Source organism: Gymnogyps californianus, chromosome 8 (genome assembly GCF_018139145.2).
Source record: "Gymnogyps californianus isolate 813 chromosome 8, ASM1813914v2, whole genome shotgun sequence".
NCBI lineage: Eukaryota > Metazoa > Chordata > Aves > Accipitriformes > Cathartidae > Gymnogyps > Gymnogyps californianus.
Genome location: NC_059478.1, coordinates 28,632,295 through 28,651,169, shown reverse-complemented (window position 1 = coordinate 28,651,169; position 18,875 = coordinate 28,632,295). Strand labels below are relative to the sequence as shown.

At 38.3% G+C, this 18,875-nt stretch overlaps 1 protein-coding gene and 1 long non-coding RNA gene across 2 annotated transcripts in view; one reads left to right on the top strand and one right to left on the bottom strand.

Moving 5' to 3' along the window:
- ELAVL4 (ELAV like RNA binding protein 4) overlaps window positions 1-18,643 on the bottom strand; it is a 101,164-nt gene extending 82,521 nt beyond the window's left edge. The window contains exon 1 of the mRNA XM_050900921.1: window positions 18,626-18,643. The gene's annotated coding sequence lies outside the window, so the exon portion shown is untranslated. The remainder of the gene's footprint in view (window positions 1-18,625) is intronic.
- Window positions 390-9,415, top strand: LOC127019037 (uncharacterized). The gene is made up of 3 exons (XR_007766854.1): window positions 390-476; window positions 7,281-7,328; window positions 8,997-9,415. It is a non-coding gene; the product is annotated as an uncharacterized LOC127019037 (long non-coding RNA).
- Window positions 18,644-18,875: the final 232 nt, after the last annotated feature.

Sequence of the window (18,875 nt, the reverse complement as noted above, 5' to 3'; positions counted from 1 at the left end):
GTTTGGCTTCATCTGTCTATTAGTTTGGTCAAAATCCTCTTGTTTTAGAGACACGCTATCACATACAGAAAGGACCTGTGATATACTCTGTGCAGGCATCCCCTAAAATACATAAATTACTCTAAAAAGTGGAGATATGAAATGTGATTGTCAGAAATCCAGACAAAGCTAAATTAACATATTTTTTTTTTCCTGGAAACAAGTTTGACTTTCTCAGTGCACTCTCGCTTATAGTAAAAATCATCTACCCCTAAACAGTGTGCTGATATCAAAATACTTCTGTCTGAACCGAATTAGCGTTGCTGTACTTGTAGGTGTGCTGTATCTTTACTGTCTGTGTATTTTGACAGAATTAGGGAAATCCTTCCTGATTTACAGCCTCTACAACTTTGTTTTGAAGAGGTATTGATATTCTTAAAAATTGAGAAGTCTAGCTCCAAATGACAGTCAAGAAGAGGGCATCAATCCATTAAAAGGTAAGGTATCAACCCGTTAGACAACAACTTTTCTAAAAGCAGTTCACTTTGAAGCTCTGTATACCTAAAGAAAATGACATCTGTTACACAGCTTTTTTATTTGCAGTATACTGAGTCTGCACTATTCAGTATTTCAGTTATTTGCCTAGATTTTTTAGGTTTCTGGGGGGAAAAAAAAAATTCTACGTAATACTCCAAAAACTTGTATCTACCATTTTATAGCTCCTACTGGATCTAGTTACAGTGCAAATATTTCTCCACAGGTGTAGCAAAAGGTCTACATTGTTGTACAACTAATGATCATTGTGTGACATTTGCTTGATAATACAAGTTTAGATTCAGACAATATTCCTAACTGCCGTTTAAAAATATAACAGAAAATAGTCATAGGAAAGTCTTCTGTACTCTTGAGAAGTGTGAAGCCTGATATTGTTATTCTGAAAAGAGAGTTCTAGGTAGATCTGCTCAAATATGAAGAAACGTGAATGTTTCTTACAACTGAATACTGCTAATGCATGATTTAGCTATGCATGATTTAGAACTACACAAAGTAAAAGATTTAGTTAATTTTCATGTTACTTCATATCTTAGTTACATGACAAAACCAACAACAAAAATGCCTTCTAAAATAAGAACTTACGTTTCTCCTTCAGAAAAATGAGTCGTATGTTGTAGGCAATGAAAATGATGTGAAGTCTCAACTCAAAGGATGTGAGTGCTCATTCTATACGTGGATTAGAAAAGCACCTGTGTTGCTTTGTCTATGTGCATCTGTCTACCTGAGCATCTAATGCACGTTACTCCTCCCACAATCCGCCCCGTTTCTTTGTCTAATCTGAGCAACCAACAATAGGATCTACAGAAGTTCAGAAACCTGGACTGAATAGAGGGGGAGTGATTTGCTAATGAGAAGTGACTTACCTAGTTCACTGTTATAACACCTAATGCAGAATTTTGCTTGTATTACTTTATGATGAAACAGCAGGACTAGCTAAAGTCAGATGGTGACAAAATCTGATGGCTTGACTGCGCTATTAGAGCACAATGATGAAACTGCCTATTCAGAATATAGCATTCTGAATCAATATATTGTTAATGCATACCACTTTTTTTAGAATAAATAGCAAATGTTGTCAGAAGTAAATATTTATGTATTTTAAGCAATGGAAAGAGAGTACAAGTGCTTTTTAAGGTAACTGTAGAAAGCCATTACAAAGCTTATCTTTGCAACTGACCTATAAAAGCTGTAAGCACATCAAAGGCTTTGAGGACATCAGATACAAACTTTAATTCTTCACACAGTCAAAACTCCCCCATGAAGCCAGTGTCCCAGGATCACAACTCGGAGTATGCTCAGTAATACTAATGGAACTCAGACTTACATGGGCAGCTTCATTCAGAATTTTAATTTAATTCACGTTACAATTTATTAAGTAGTGATTTCTTGTAGTGATTTTTTTTTTTTAATTGCTGAATGTAAGGCAACGTAGTTTTTTAGAATAGGATTTCTTGGAGGCTTTATTATTACAGAATAAAAAACATTTTAAAATGTGGCTGAAGTGCTTCTGCTTCAAGACAGCAGCTTTTCATTTACAGTTGGCAGGTTAAGAGGTTATACTTGTGTCACAGGTAAAGACGGCCAAAATTTCTTCCAGGTAAAGATTCTAGACTTTTGTAGCAATCTCAGATTTTAGCGGCAAACAATTTCTCTTATCTTTTTGTCCAGCTCTAACCATAATGCATTTAGTCAGTCATAGCACTATTAATTTTATTTAATATGGCTTTTTGATTTTTTAAAATACTATGCAAAGATGTGCTTTACTATAAATACTTAACAAATCATCCAGATATCATAAGCTACCAAATACAGAGGGGATGAAAATGCCAGTGGATCCTACTGAATGATTTAGCCTTAAGGCTCCTGCAGGTTTTATTCAGATTCAGAATAGTAGGAATGGGGAGGAGGAGATAAATAAAACATTTGTTTCAGAAAGTAGGTGACTTTGACAGAACACTGATTTAAACCATGAAGACTCGCAGATCAGAAGAGTATTGTTAAGAAGTGAGGCTGGTGAAGAACACTCAACACCAGCCCCCCAAGGGGCACTTATCAGTAAATTTCTGCTTTTCTTTTAACTATTGCACCTTCTTTGAAGTTCTGTACATAATTTAGTCAGTGACTCCCAGTGATGTATCACAGTCAGTCAAACATGTTTTTACACCAGTCATTGAGTATTTCGGTAAAGGTCTAATCTCATTTGGATTTATTACGATTTATCTTGGATTAAGCATTTATCTGCTAAGGATTATGACCTATCCTATGAGGTACTGATGAACCATCAGAGTTCAGGAATGTCTAAGCACATTAGAATGAATCAGCAATATTCTTTTTGGACACAGACTTCACACGTTACCTTTTTTCAATCAACTTTGCAACATTCATACAGATAAGTATCTAATTTTCATTTAATACGGGCAGTAACCTGGAAAGCTCTTAGCATCCAGTAGGAGCAAAGCTGCATTTAATTAGGAGCAGCTTAAAAGATCAGGCCTCAGAGCCACATGACTTCGTATTCACTCTGCCTTCAACAATCAGTATAACATTACTGGGGTTTTTATACAAATTTAAATATCTTTCCTTCTTTTTGAAATGTATTTTGGTGAGCCTTCCACTGCTACTCCAACTTTCTACTTTTTCTGATTTGCACAGCCAGGAGTGGAAAAAGAACAAGGATAAAGAACAAGGATACATTGTTTGTTTATTACCTTTCTGGACTTTAAGATATTTTTCTTGTTTGAATAGGTTTAAACTGCTTCCTCTATTGATATACATGGGACTGCACCTCAGGAAGAGGTGGTATTGGATTTCTCATGTGATTAAAAGAAGTTGGTCTTTGGCTGTAGTTTGTGGCAAAGCCACCAACGTATGCTACAGTTGCCCCCAAATAGGCTCCTAGCTATTTTCATGCTTAATAATTTTGTATATTTATCATATCTTAGAAATCCCATTTTATGCCACTTAATTGCACAAAAGTTAGAGAATTCCAGTGGCCACTTTAATTTTGTATGTTTGTAAGTTTCCCTTACAGCTTGAGTTTTTCCTTCATGATGATACAACACAACGAAGGTTTAAATACTTTAAGGCAGTCTTTCATAATATTGGAAATAAGACCTCAGCTATGAAACTGCACAATTTAATGTGTTTACACACTCTTACTAAAGGAATTAGGAAGAAAATATATGGTTCATTTCCAGTATACATTTCTACTATTTGCTAAATACTGTCACATTTAGAATGTGCAATCATGTAACAAATGACTATACTGTAGTATTATTGTTCATTTTGAGGATTGCCTGCAATGTCTTACTTGCTAACCAGGGAGTTTACAGTATAAATGTAACTGTAAAGAGATGAAACCTAAGGTTGTAAGAGGATGCTAATTCCAGTATGTCTGACTTCATTAAATGGAGTAATGTAATTAAATTTTGGTTTTCGTGAGAACAGTTCAAAATTCACATTTCTTTACAGTTTTGGGACATAGCATGCTTTGTTACCAGTTTGCATCACAGTTTCTTATCCAATTAATGTTCAGGAACTGCGGACTTCCGGACACAGCAATGCGTGTGAAACCATAGCTCATATTTCAGTTATGCAAGGAAAAGATTCAGGTGATGAAAAATCAGACGAAACAGAAGACTGGGAAATGGATGAGCGTGAAAAAATTGATCTACCGTACCTAAAAACATTGATGAATAAGCTGTAAAGAGACATAATCAAAGATAAAATTATTTTTCAGTACCTTTTCTGTAAAATGTCAAATAGAAGACCATCTGGATTCAGAAGAGAAAGGTTCCACGATACAATGAAATTCTTTACCCACTTTCACATGGGTACATGTGCAAGGAAGGAAAAGTAGTAAAAGGTATTTTCTGGTAATGGGATATATTAATGTTGCAGTGGAATTTAGGATCAGCATGCACAGGATACTGATCTTAAGCCTGCTTCTGAGATAGAAGGATGAGGGTGACATGTCAATTTACTTTCTTTTGACATCAGCCCAGAACTACACAGGTAACGTGACAACCCTAAGGATAGGGTTGATGGCAAAGTCTAACTTTGAAAAGACTCTTCCATTTACTCGGAACCATTGAATCGTTCAGTTGGAAGGGACCTTAGGAGGCTTTGCAGTGCAAACTCCTGCTCAGATCAGGGTCAACACAAATCACATCAGTTTGTTTAGGACTTGGTGCAATGAAGTTTTGAAAACCTGCAAGCATGGAGATTCCCCAGCCTCTCTGGGCAACCTGTTCCAGTGCTTAAATATCCTTGTGTTTAATTATTTTTTTCCTTATATCCAGTTGCACGTCAGTAATGAGCCTAGCTCCATCTTTTTGGTAGCCTCTTCTTAAGTATGGGCAGGTTGGTTTTAGGTGTTTTGGAAGCTGTCTCTTCTCCAGACTAAAGCCCTCGTCTCAGGCTTTCCTCAAAGAGCAAGTGCTCCAGCCCTCTAAACACCTTGGTACTTGTCTGCTCAACTTTCTCAAGTTTATCAGCATCTTTCTTGTACAGAGGCCCCCAAAACTGCACATCATATTCCAGATACTAAAATAGCCTAAAGAATACAGAGTAAAAGGGAATAATTACATCTGTCAATTTACTGTCTATGCACCTGTTGATACAGCACAATATGCTGTTAGCCTTCATTGCTGCCAGAGTGCACTGCTGGCTCATGCTTAGTGTACAACGTCACCAGGACCCCCGTGTCCTTTTCAGCAGAGCTGCTGCTCAGCCAGTCAGTCCGATCCTGTACCATTGTAGGGCGTTCGTCTGTCCCAGGTGCAAGACTTTTCACGTGTCTTTGTTGAGTTTCATGAGGTTCCTGTCAGTCTATTCCTCCAGCCTGTGTACATCCCTCTAAATGACAGTTCTGATCTTGAGAGTGCCTTTTGCAAGCCTGACAAAAGTTGTGCTCTGTGTTCTCCTCCAGGCCACTGATAAAGATATTCAATAGCGTAGGTCTAAGGGTAAACTCCCAAAGAACACCACTTGTAACCAGCTGTCGGGTGGAGTATGAATCGTTAGCCCGTTGTGCCTGTCAGGCTAGATTTTCACCCATCTAGCAGTCTACCCATCCACAGTAGAATGTTCCAACTTGGATACAAGTGTGCTGTGGGAGACTGTGCTGAAAGCCTTGCTGAAGTCAAGGTAGACAACATCTACTGCTCGCCCTTTGTCTGCACATCGTGCCATTTCATCACAGAAGGTAATTAGGCTTGGTCAAGCATGGCAAACCTTGGTAACTCCATGCCGGCTACTGTTTCTCATCACCTTTCTTTCTTCTTCAGAAATGGCTCCCGCAGACTGGCACCATTGTTGCCCTAGAGAACAAGCAGACCTGACTGGCCTGTAGCTCCCTGGATCATCCTTCCTGCCTTTCTTTAGCATTACAGGCTTTTGGGTGGATTTAAGTGTGAAATCAGTCTTTCACTTCACAGTTAAGAGATTTGACATAGTCCATAGTTATACACTCCCTATAAACTGGGACTAAAAAGTCTATAAACAGTTATTGATCTCCACATGCTACTGAGGAAATTTTCCAAGATCAGTGACAGCTTGGAAATCACTGGCATTTTAAAATTATAGATCACTGCTTCACTTTTTTGGCATTTACAATATTGCATTATGGCAATGAACATGCTAGATGTGTGTATAAAAAACCAAAATGCTTTTAGCATTTTAATATTTTTTGTTTGAGCAATATTAAAGATGGAAATTTATTGATACAATTCAAAATAATGGTTTTGTTTATTAAAGATATATACCCATTAAGATGAAGTTAGGATGAGAAAAATGCTTGTTTGTGTGAAAATAATACCTGCTTTCTCAACAACAGCATCTCCTGAGGTTTCTTTGATTCATACCTGATTACTTTAATGACTAAACCAAGTTTTAACTCCCGTTAACACTGCAGAATGCAGACAGTTATAGAAGAGTAAAAAGTATTTTGCCCTCCCAAGTCATTGTCAACATAACTCTCAGTTATTTTTTTATTCTGGAATTATTTACAACGGAGAGGATTGGTTTCAAGTCATTGTCCTGTGTAAAGATTGTCAAAGCCTCTGTGGTCAGCCACTGAACTTTCACTGTAATTTGGGAGGAGCTGGGCGCTTGCCTACAAAAGGGCATGGGTACGTGAAAGGAAAAGGTGTGTTGATAATGTCGTAGTTAACACATGCTAAAATCACCTCTTTGCTGGAGAAGACAAAATGTTTGGAAATCCCAAGCTTGTTTTGTGCTGCCCAGGGCAGGAAGGACCTCATATTGTTAACACAATCATTCCTCCAGCTGATGAAGGATCTGCTCTGATGCATTCTGAAGGATGTTGCATATGCCTTGGCTGGAAAAATGATGTTTTTTATGTATTGGTTGAGGATAGAAAAGAAGGGGAAATGGTGGGAGTGGTGACTTAGGTGATCTTTAGGGAAAAAAATAATGCAAATATGAATTGAAGATGAGCTCCATATACTTCCAGGTGTAAAACTAACTAGCAGTCACAGAGCTCATAATTTACTGTATCAGATTTCTGCACTGCAAAAATACACATTTTAAAAAAGATTTTAAAATTGACTAATAAGATTAGCTGGCTAATAATGTTTTAATGCAAAAAGTATGTCCTAGAAAATATTGTTAAATCTGAATCTGGAAAGAAAAAATAAACAGCAAACAATAGGCTGATTTGAGCTAAGAACTTTGAATACAGACTTAAATTGTTCAAGATACAACAGATTTTATTTTATTTCTAGGACAGCGTCATTTCATCCACAGTCTCTCATGACGTGAGCTACGTAAAGGTATGTATTTTGCCTTCTCAGCTTCTTTTAGGGAGTGATTTGTGATTACTTGTCTAGGATTAGGAGTACAGAGACTATTTCAAATGTCTCTTAAAATATGTGGTATTGCAAACAACGGATATAAAATGAGATTCACACACATAGCTTTGCTGGTGGCCAAGAACTGCGTTGCAATATGCCGGAAATCCAAACATCCTCCTACTCCCAGAGCCTTGCTGACAGATCTACAACAACTTCTTTCTCTTGAAAAAGCTACATACAGAATCAGAATAAGAAATAGAGAAGCCTGCTTATTCTGAGAAACTAATGTAATCTATAAAATGGAAGGTTAAAGATTCCTCATCAATATGAAAATCACATTTCTTTCTGAAAATTTTACAGTTTCAAGTAACACCTAGATTATCTGAAATCCTCCCAAAACCAGAGAGAGAAAATCTCGTCATCCTTGAAAAAGCAACAACAGCAAACCCTTAGGATTAGTGTCATTGTTTTCTTGTATAGCCTTTTAGACCTACAGATCATTGTGCTTCTGCGTAAGTACAGGGGTGTGCATTAATGGAACTTGATACAGAAATAGAACCTTAGTTCAGCAGATCCTCCTTTGTTGAAAAACCAATTAAAAAAGCAAACACAAGGGAATAGTAAAACAAGTAACTTTTACAGGGATGTATTTTTTAAACAGAGCATACTTTGCAAGAAGTGCTGTATTAGATGCTACATATTTTAATTAGCTGTTTAGAAAATCAGGTTGACAGTGTCCTTTAATTAGTAGACATTGACTTATTCCACATGTATTATGGCATAGTGAATCTTATTAAGATAAATGTTTCTCTCTGAAGATATGAAAAAAAATCCACTGTCATTTGTTTGCTTACCAGGTTGCTCACCATCAATACGGCTGCTACTTAAAATGATGAATTTTAGTCACATATTTAATTAGCTAATAGCTGATCTCACTGTAGGGTCTTGATCCTCCTTACATGTGTTCTTTCATCCTGAAAAAGTCTTTGGTTGTATCTTGGTTTTGAAGTTTTCGTTTGAAATTGTCCTTGCTACTTTCGAATCTAAAATGCAGTAAATTAAATTATTAAAAGTAAAAATTATTGTGAAAACATGAGGTTTTGAGTATAATTTTATATCTACTGTTCATTATAATATATTGCTAGAGGCTATGAATTTAAAAAACATTAAAAGTTTTTAAAGTTAGTTTTTCCACTTGGATTGCTGCAGATATTTGGTTTGTGAGAAAATTATGTGCCCTTTGAAAGGCTATTAACTAGCCTAAGATTTCAGTGCATTTGTATACCACTGCTCAGTATGCAGCCTTCTCACAGAATTCAAGTTGTTTGATGGCCATAGTTGGAAAGTACAGCAAATGCACTTTAGCCTACACTGTGTCAAGATAACTATTTAAAAAAAAAAAGATGTCTTAATAGTGTTCACATGAATGACAGTAAAGCTCTCGTGGACATCATTGGTTTGGAAGAGGACTTCTTGGGAGATTCCTTAGTATTAGCTGCTCATATTATATGACAAATGGTGCTTCTCAATCGCCATGGATTATACCAGTGCATAGAGCGACATTCAAGGGAAAATATTGCGCTCTCTTCACAGAAGAGGTAGTATATGCCTGGCTTCTAAACCTCTTATTTTCCCTACAATTTGCAGAGGTATGTCATTCCACCAGTATGAAGAAGATAAGCAAGAAGGAAGTTAATAAAGCAGAATTTTCTTTGTTACGGAGACTGCATTTGAGTGGATTGTAATGGCAGGTATGGTGCTGCCAAGGAGAAACAACGCCAGAGATGCTGCAGAAGCTTGAGGCTTTCCTATGAATAACCTGGAGGCAGACTGGGGGAGTTAGGTAACCCAGGCTGCCGTCCATTGCAAAACATCTGAAGAAGCTCTACAAGATGCATTTGTCACTGAATTTGTAGCTTCATGGATGTGTGTGTACCTGCCATTTAATTTCCGTTAGTTCAACAAAATATATATATAAATATCCCTATTACTTGTAAATGAACTTTCTTTAAAAGGACACTTTGAAATAATATATGGTCAATGATACGAGTTCCTTGGAAACTGCTGTAGGGCGGATGGCTCAAAGTCAGAGAATTTGCTCTCTGAAAGCAAAGGGCACGAGGCTGCCTAGAGCTTCACGGTGATGGACTAATCATGTACCGCCAAATAGGGTGGAATATCCATCAGGCTGGTTTTGCTGCTTTCAGTTTCCTAACAAATGCTGAACAGTAAGCAAGCTTCAATCTCTATCAAAAACTGGCTATGTTACTTAAAGAAAAAGTATTCTCTGACCTCCGGAGCATGTTATTACAAAAAGAAGGGCATAATTGACGTTTTGGATACACAATTATTTGTTCTTGCTGTTGTTGTCCCATAACAGCATGGATTATAAACCTTATATCCTAGTCATGCAGGCAAAACTCTCTGTTACCTTAGCCCTGCTGTTTAATTAGCTTTTACAATTGGACATTGTTTATATCCCAATAAATGTTGCCTGAGTAAAGACTTCCCCTTAACCAATTATACCAGATGTTTTCCTGTGAAGGTCCTAATTAAATAGCATCTCTTCTTGTGTTTGTTTTATATCCTGCCTCTTGTGTAAATCTCTGTAAGAATGCAGTGCTATACTGGGACACTTTACCAACATTTCTGTCACTGTCTGGTTCACTGGCTGGTTGCAGCTGCTCCCTGCAAAAGCTCTTGCTTACTGTATGGGAGGAAGGTCCTGATGGGTAGGCTTGAGACTTGGGAAACCAGATCAGTTCCTTGCTCTACAGTGGGCTTCTCAAGTGATGCTAAGTCATGTATGACCCCATCAGGATGGTATGACTTAAGGTGGCTGATGGGGTTACCGCTCTAGTGTCCAATCCTGCAGTTTCCAGTACAGAATTTTAAGCAAAGGTGAAATTTACTTGAAAGTCCTCCTCTGTTGACATTGTCAAGTTGCAGATACTGTGTCTGGTCTGTGAGGAACTCTGCCACCCATTCTAATTTTGGTACAGTTTCAGGAATGGTCAAGGTTAGCTGTCCTAAACAGTGCTGGGCCCACTCCTTAATCAGACCCTCAGTATACTTTAACTTCAGTTCTCCTGTATGATGGAACATTACTTTCTGGCAGGTAAGATTTTAAAAGCTTTTATATTCCAGGTGCTGTTTCTAAGAGCTGGTTCCTAAGTTGCCACCACTTTTGTGTGTGCTCAAAATATGAAAAGGAAATCAGCTTCCTTTCTCTGGTATAGCAGCCACCATGCTAAGTGAGTCAATGAGTGCCCAAATGTAATATTTCAATGCCATGTAAAAAAGTAGGAGCGAGAGATGTATTAATGGGAACAGTCTCACTGCCAATCCTTATGGGTCAGAGAATTAAGAAATACAGTAGCCCATCTGTGCTTCACCAAGTATCTTCATTTAGAAGATAAACATGGTATGTAACTACATTTTTTACTGTGTACTTCCTTCATCCAAACTTCAAGTCATTCTAATTTCATATTAATAACTTAATTTTGAAATGGTCCTTGATTTCAAGATGGATTAGGTAGTAATTACATTAAATGATTTCTGCAGTTTCTGATAAATACATATATACCTGTTCATTTCCTTAAGATCTTAATTTAAAGGATTTTTTTTCTTCTATGGGACCACTAACTCTTGCAGGGAGGGGTAGAAAGTTTGCATGCTGCGAAGGTCCCTGAAGCTCTAGAATGCAGAAGAAGATGTTATGGATGCAAACTTTAAAAAATTCATGTAATTTTTTCTACAGACTTTATGTTCAAGGTTGGGGACAGATAATGGGGTGTGATTATGTCTCACTGAATATCCACTTCTCAGCATTGCTAGTTATAACAAGGGAAACAACTTTGGTAATCACAGTGTTCAGGAATACCTAGAATTTGATATTACTTGGCCAAAATACAGAGAAATTAAAGAAAAGATGCTGTGTGTATTATGTCTTCAAACACATAAAATAGTGATTTTAAAATGTTGTTATGAATGTAGTCTTGGTGTAACGATTCTCTAATGACGCTAAAGCCAGAGCTCTGCCTATCTCAAGATGGTCAGGCTGGAGTTTGCATGGGCAGCACCAATCCCTGATCATCTTGCTAACCATCATCAGTTACAACGTTGTCCTTAGAGGCATAATGACCTTTTTCACTTGAGTTCACGTTATTTTGCCATAGCAGATAGTATTTAGGACTAGATTCACCGAACAATGGTATTTCCCGTACTTTTGAGGGAAGGTGGTTGGCCTTGGTAGGCCCTGTCTTTTGCTTTACTCTATACCCTGGTTTCCACAGAGAATGGCTCTGACTTGCTATTATCCCTTTTCTAAGCTGTTTGGACTGCTGCTATGGGCTTGAGTTTTCCATATTGTACTATTATTAAAGGCCAATGTTGATAATATGGTGCACTACAAGGACTTCTTTTGGTGGCACTGCATGGCTTATGGAATTCTTCTTTTGGTGGCACTGCATGGCTTATGGAATTCTTCTTTTGGTGGCAGTGCATGGCTTACGGAATTAACTGGCAAGCCAACAGTGTTCCTGCACAAGTACAGTGCAAAACCAAAAGGCGTAAGGTGAACTAGGACCTTGATGGCTGACAGTCTCAGGTCCTCTAGTGCATTGAACTCAAGCCCACACGTGAACTTAACTACCAAAGGCAATCTACCTGCAGCCTTTGAATTCATTCCTCGGATTCTTTTAAAAGGAAAAAAAGATCATTGTTAGTCCACGTGGCTTACATTGGCATAGATCTATTTCATTGCCATCTGAGCACTCGTAGGCCTTGTATATGATAGGAGAAAAAGATGGTTCCTTGCCACGTAGCATGTGAAAAAAATCCTAGGGAAGACAAGTGCGTATTAGGGTGAGCCAACTGTTTACCATGATCTGCTAACAAATGTGAAAACTAAAAATGGCCTTTCTGCACTGGGATTTTATCGTGTATTAGTTGCCATGTGTTAGCTAACATAAGCTTATTGCAGTCTAAAGTAAATTCCTGCAATTTCAGTTTACCTCCTCTCTCCCAGCTGCTACATGTAGTGATTGTCTCTCAGTGATTTGCTGCTCCTTTTTCTGTGCCACTGGTACCTTGAGAAATTGTAACTAAAAACAAATCATGAATTTATTTAAAAAGCATGGAACTTAACGTGGTTCCTCAATCCATTATGAACTCTCCTTTCCCCTAACGAATTAAATTTCAGTTGGGGGCCAAATAATCAGCTTCAAGACAGCAAACAATTGTTCAGTTCATCCCAAATTAAGTTCTGATTCTACCTCTCGCATCTTTCCAGATGTTCACTAGCTACATTAAAAGAATTTTAGCAGAGTAGATGCTAAAAAGGATTAAAAGATAGAGAACTGTGGAGTTTAAAGATTATTAAAATGCAATGCATAAAATGTGTCTGTATATATAAATACAGGACAGAGTCTGGAAAATGTCCATAATAATACAGAAATATTAATGAAAAACTAATATTTAGATAGTAAATAATTTTCAATAAATATATGAAAAAAATCACACAAGCATATATTTTAATTTCTAAGCATAGGTGTAGTAATCACTGCCACCAGGACTATATCGGGATCACGTAGACCCCTTGGAAACATCCGCAAAGTAGCAGAGCATATTTAGCAGCTACACGATTAGAAACTACTTGAACGTGCTTTCACCACGGAGGGCTTCCAGGGAACCGCAGGGTTCCAGTGGAGAAGAGTTCTTTGGGCCCCTTCTACCTGCCCCTGAATGGCACAGACCTCTAGCTTAGCGTTATACTTCAGGTTTGACATTCCTAAACTGTCTTGATCCACATGTTCAAATCCCAGGAGAACTGACTTAGCCCTTCATCTTTCCCAGCTAAAGTGCACTTCTATCATGTACGCGTGTGTACCTTTCTGATGGGAACTTAAAAATGAAGGTTCTTTATTTCCTGAAAATAATTGAAAAATACCACTTTTGTAATAGCAAGGGTTTACTCCTGTCCTTGGGTAACGTCTTTTTCCATTCCGCACCCAGGCGGCTGGCACTGACCTTTCTGTCCTTTCCTAGTCAAATGCAGGGCCTAAGTGCACCCTGGCAACCAGTCCCTCATCAAAGCTCTGCTTAGAGCAATACTGAAAGAGGAAGGAAGTGTGTCTAAGAAAGCGCTACACGTTGGCGGTCCCCTGCTTTTACAAGCTCAAAAGTGCTTGTGGAAGAGTGGAAAAGCAAGGTAGCGTTCAAAATCCTGGAGTCACAAATTGCTCACCTTCCGTACTCAGTATGGTGGTGATTTACAGATTGGGTTCCTTCAGGCTGACAGTTTCTCTGTGTAATTACACAATATTGATGCACATCCGTGAAGACAATCGTTAGGAACAAACAGCTCAAAATATCCATAAAATGTAAAATTAAAAAACACATTTCCAGGAGTGAAATGAGATGATGCTTCGCCGGCATGGGCACAAATTGATCCAAGTTTTGTGATCACAGTGTCTCAGGTTTCATATCAGTTATCTTAGCATAACTTTTTGATTATTTCAGAAGTCATGCACAGAATGAGGGGAGACACAGTTTGACCTTTCCAGACTTGCTGCATTTTAATTTTTCCTATGCTTAGAAATAATACAGAAAAACCCAAGAGGTAATATTATTTTTGTATAGAACGTCTAAAGTTATACTAGCCATGCTCAGAATACATTAAAGATACTATCCTGACACAAGAAATTTACAATCTGCTTTTAGGTATTACATAACTAATGAGAGCAATAAATGCTGGAAGAAGAGAAAGAGTGGATCAAGGTTACAATCAGATGATAGCATTCCTCCACTAAGTATGCGTGTTTTAAAATTCACTTCAATTTTGCTACCTCAGTCTAGGCTTTGGTTTTTCATTTTGGCTCTCTTTTTTTCTTTATCAGATCTAATTTTCTGTCTCAATCCACCAGACCATAACATCCTGGCTAAAAACTCTGACTAGACTTTTTTTTTTCTTTCTTTTTTTTTTATTTTTTAATTTGGATTGTACCTACTCTGCTTGCACAGCCAACATCAGTGGCCTGTTTGTAGCAGAAACATTGTCATGGCCTTTTCTCTGACAGTAGTCAAAGTTGAAGTACCAATAGAACATATACTTGAATGCATGCACTACTTTATTCTACACAGGGAAAGTGATACAAAAAAAGTAATTATATGATTTCTACATAATTACACCTGGATTTTTAAATCCCCACTTTGAAGAACCATACCATACACCATACCATATATGTGGTGTGTGAAACGCATGCAAAACTCATGTTAATACTCTATCTTCTCATTCTCATCCAGCCTTAACAGTCACTTAAAAACGATTTGTGAAAAATCAATAATGCACCTTACTGGCTTTTTTGTAATGTATAAAAAAAGAGTGTTTTTTGCCAATTTTTTAAACACTCTTGAAAATATCAGGATTGTAAAATTGGATTTTTATTGATTTTCTTGGAAGATCTTTGGGGTTTCAACAGATATGTATTGACAGCAGCCACCTCTAGTTGAATTGAAAGTATTGAATGTGTAATGCAAATCATTCTGTCTTCAGCATATTTGAATTATACTCATGTTAAAAAAAAAGTGATCAGAAATCTTTTTTCCTTTCATTCTTTGCTCTTGTGGTATTATGCTTTCTCATGTTCTTTAGTCACCACACAGTCTTGCGGGCTGCAGACAAAAGATAAACAAACAAAAAATGGAATATCTAATGTTTCAAATACAAGCACAGATAAAAAAGTAAAACATGCTCCTCAAGTCCTTATAGATTATAAATAACTAGAAAAATGGCACAAATCGGTATTTAGAAAAATAATTTCTTTCTCAATATTTGTAACGAAGGGAGTTGTCAGTCACATTAATTTTTATGTAAATTTACCTAAACTGATGAATCATAACTGAATTATTGTCTAATCTTTCTGGTTTTGGCCAGCATTTCCATTTTTATTTCCATTGCCTCACTTCATTTTTATTTCCATTGCCTCACTTCATTTTTATCTGTTTATACAATGGATTTTAAGAGTCCACTCCAGAACCCATAACTAACACAGCGAAAAGAGGGGGCCTGCTTCAAGTCACTTTCAGTCCAACACAAGAAGTGGATGCAAGAGACAGCTCAGAATAAGACAACACGAGTCACTATGATAGACTGTAATCTTGGCACACAGCTGACTATTCATTATCATTCCTTCAGTAGACATCACAGCATAGGAGATTTTTAGGGAGGGATTTGAAGGAGGAAAATTAGGTGAGTGGGAGTGAGAAGCAGCAGCGAGGGAAAGCATGAAGGTGCTGGTTTGAAAATGTAACAAGTAGAGAGTTATTACTGAATGAAATGTGTGGGGGGAAGACGTTGATTTCTCTATAGGATATTAAAAGATGATAGGGTGGGAATAAGCTGTAAAGAGCCATAAAAGTGAAGTAGCTTTTGCTTGCTAAGATGCTGAAGGAGGGGGGGATACATTGAAATAAGGAATATGGCTGAAACAATGATTATGAAGATAACCAGGGCAGCAGTGTTTTGCAACGGTGTTCTGGTATTCTTTGTTGTTTTGTGATGTCCAAAATTAGATTATTAGCTTTGGAAGGGCAGGGACCAAAGACCTCTTTGTACTAACTGGCACCCTAACATATTTTCAGGTGCTCTAAAAATGCATAAATAAAAATGAGCAACTGCTTCTCCTGAATACTATTTCCCTTGTTCTTCAGCCCTTATTCTTCAAGTTACACCATTCAGTTATCTATTTTCAAAAGAAGTTTCTATATGAACTTTCCAGTTCTCTCTTGTCAAATTATCTTACTGTTTTTGGAAAGACTGCGTATCATCTATATTTAACACCATTTCAGCTTGGTGAGGTGACTATAACATAGCATTAAACTCAGACTAAAAAAACGAGTGTGGCATTTCTAGGTTTTTCAAGTGTGTTAACTCAGAAGAGCTAATTTGACTGGAAAAAGTGCTTTCCCCCAGATGCCTTGGATTTCAATAGACCTTCTTGCAGGTGTCTGAGTTAACAGAATGGCAGTTAGATGCAAAAGGCCTTTGGATTAGTATTTGTGGTCACCATAGAAGCGAGTCTCTCAGAGAAATGTGAATAAAGAGGTCATCTGAAGAACTGATATGGAAGGTTTCTCCACAGGCACTTAATTCTTAGAAATTTACAGATGAAAAATGCTATATGAGTATTAATAGATAGGAATGAAATATGGATGAGGGGACACTAAAGCTGGAATAGCAAGTAGAACAAAGCGAATAAGGGGATGTGGGGACATGATAAGAAACCAGACTAGAGCTGCTGACTTGGACAGAACTGTCTAAGACCTAAAAAAAAAAAAAAAAAAAAAAAAAAGAGAGAGAGAAGAAAAAAGAAAAAGGAAAGTTTAGATAAAGGAATGAAGAGGTAAGTAACATGAGACATTATTTGAAGGAGGGCTGGGATGGAACATGGCTATCAGGGAACCTAAAAGAAAGGGGTTGTAGCAGGATAAAGGATGACTAGAAGCAAAAAAATGTCCTAGCTACTGATACAGATATGGTCACCTTTTCATAGAGAAAGAGAAAGCCAGACTTGATAACAGACTAGACAAATAAAGAGGAAAAGAAACAATCAGGTTAGGTTTTTGTGACAGACAGGTAGGAGGTACTGTAATGCACATACATGGAGAGATTCCAGGAGAGAATGTTTTTGTCTGTTAAGCCTGAATTGGTGCTGAAACACATCTATGTTTCTCAATGGATGTGCAAGAACATTTAATATAAACAATCAACCATGAGATCTGAATGGACAGAAGAAAAAGATCAGAGGCCGTGTGGCATATTCTGAAGAGGGATGTCCCAGGATCATTTGCCCAGCAACAAACAAGGAAGAGCACAGGGCCTGAGTGACCTGCTAGCCTGGAGAAAGAGTATAAGGGAGAGGATGCGGGAGGGGGGTGTACTTACTGTAGTTCACTGTCAGCAGCGAGACAAATCAGCCTTTCTAGTATGCTAGTGACCACCTATAGTTTATGAAGACTGCAGAGGGAAAAGTCTAGAACATATTTTCCAGAGCTTGGATCTAGATGGCCCTCGCTGAGCAAAGAACAGTGTCCACACTCCAATATTCTTCTGTGCAAGGGTGTATCTTCTAACCCCATCACAAAGCCCCCTTGGTACACCACTTTAGACATGTATTTCATCAAGTCACTGGCACAGGAATGTGGCTAAAGTAATATTAAATCGGCTTATATAATACTAAAGTAAGATACTGAGAGCGAAGAGAAGTAGATGAAGGAAAGAGGCCTAAGTGCCACTGAAAAAGAAAGGAAACAGCAAAGGAAGAGAAACCACAAAAACAGATGCTGCAAAAATAACCAGAGAACTATGAACTGAAAGAAGAATGAACAAGGCCTCAAAAGCCAGGGAGAAAGGAAGCAACTGACCCCACAGAAAAATCTAATCATGTAGGACCTGCAGATATTAGGCACATGAGTCTTGTTAAGAGGAGCTGAATTGGAGCAGAAAAGGCACATACCAGATAGGAAGACAAAGAGGTAAAGTGATGTTTAAAGAACAGAACTTTAGATGGAGAAAGATACAATTTTATCTGCCTTGATTTTTAAGCTTGGAGTGTTTCACTGACTAGTCATTGGTCACTGGGAAGTGGTTACATTAATTTACTAGCTATAAGGAAGCCAACATGTAAGTGTGTACATAGCCATAAACACAGTCTTGCCGGTTTCCATTGCTTAGCATTGCATGCATACTCCCTGTTTCACAGTTTTAACAGCCACCTAGTTTGGGGTGCATTCAACCCCCATGTCTGCCCGTGTATGCAAATATACATGATTCTAGGCCTTGATGCTTGCGCTTGTAACACTGTGCTTGTCCCATGGCTAGCCTTGCTTCAGAGAGCTTGGAGTTTGTCTGCGTTGAGGATGTACAATGAAGCTTCCGTCTCAGTCTTGCATTAGTGAGACACGCATGATCACACCCAACCTGCTGGGTCTCTTGGGAAACAGACACATAATTAGCCCCTTTGCACCAAAGACTTCATTGCTGTATTTGCCACATGGTGAGTGTCACCCAGTGGGCCTGCGAACACACGCACGCAGAAACCCTCCCGTCCCCAGGAAGCATCACTGTATTTGCCATATGGTCAGGCTCACCTGCTAGGTCTGGGAGAAGGAGACAGACGGGCAACACACACACATAATGAAGCTCCCCACTGGGCTGCCTTAAGAAATTTAAAAAAAAAAAAAAGTTGACATAACTGCCACACGATCAGACTCACCTGCTGAGTTTTGTGGCAGGGTGGGTGTCCCGGTTTCTGAAACCAGGACAGTGGGGTAGTCACACACACATGAATTTGCCATCTCTGCCCAAAGGGTGCCTCCTCATAACGCCTGTGCTCGACCTCAGCGCAGTAGGCTGGAAACCACAGCAGGAGGGATGCACTCCCTTCCCCACTGGAGCAACAGAGACCCCCTAACCCAAACAGGCCATCAGGCCCCTCTGGCCCCCACTGCCCTCCGGGTTGCAAG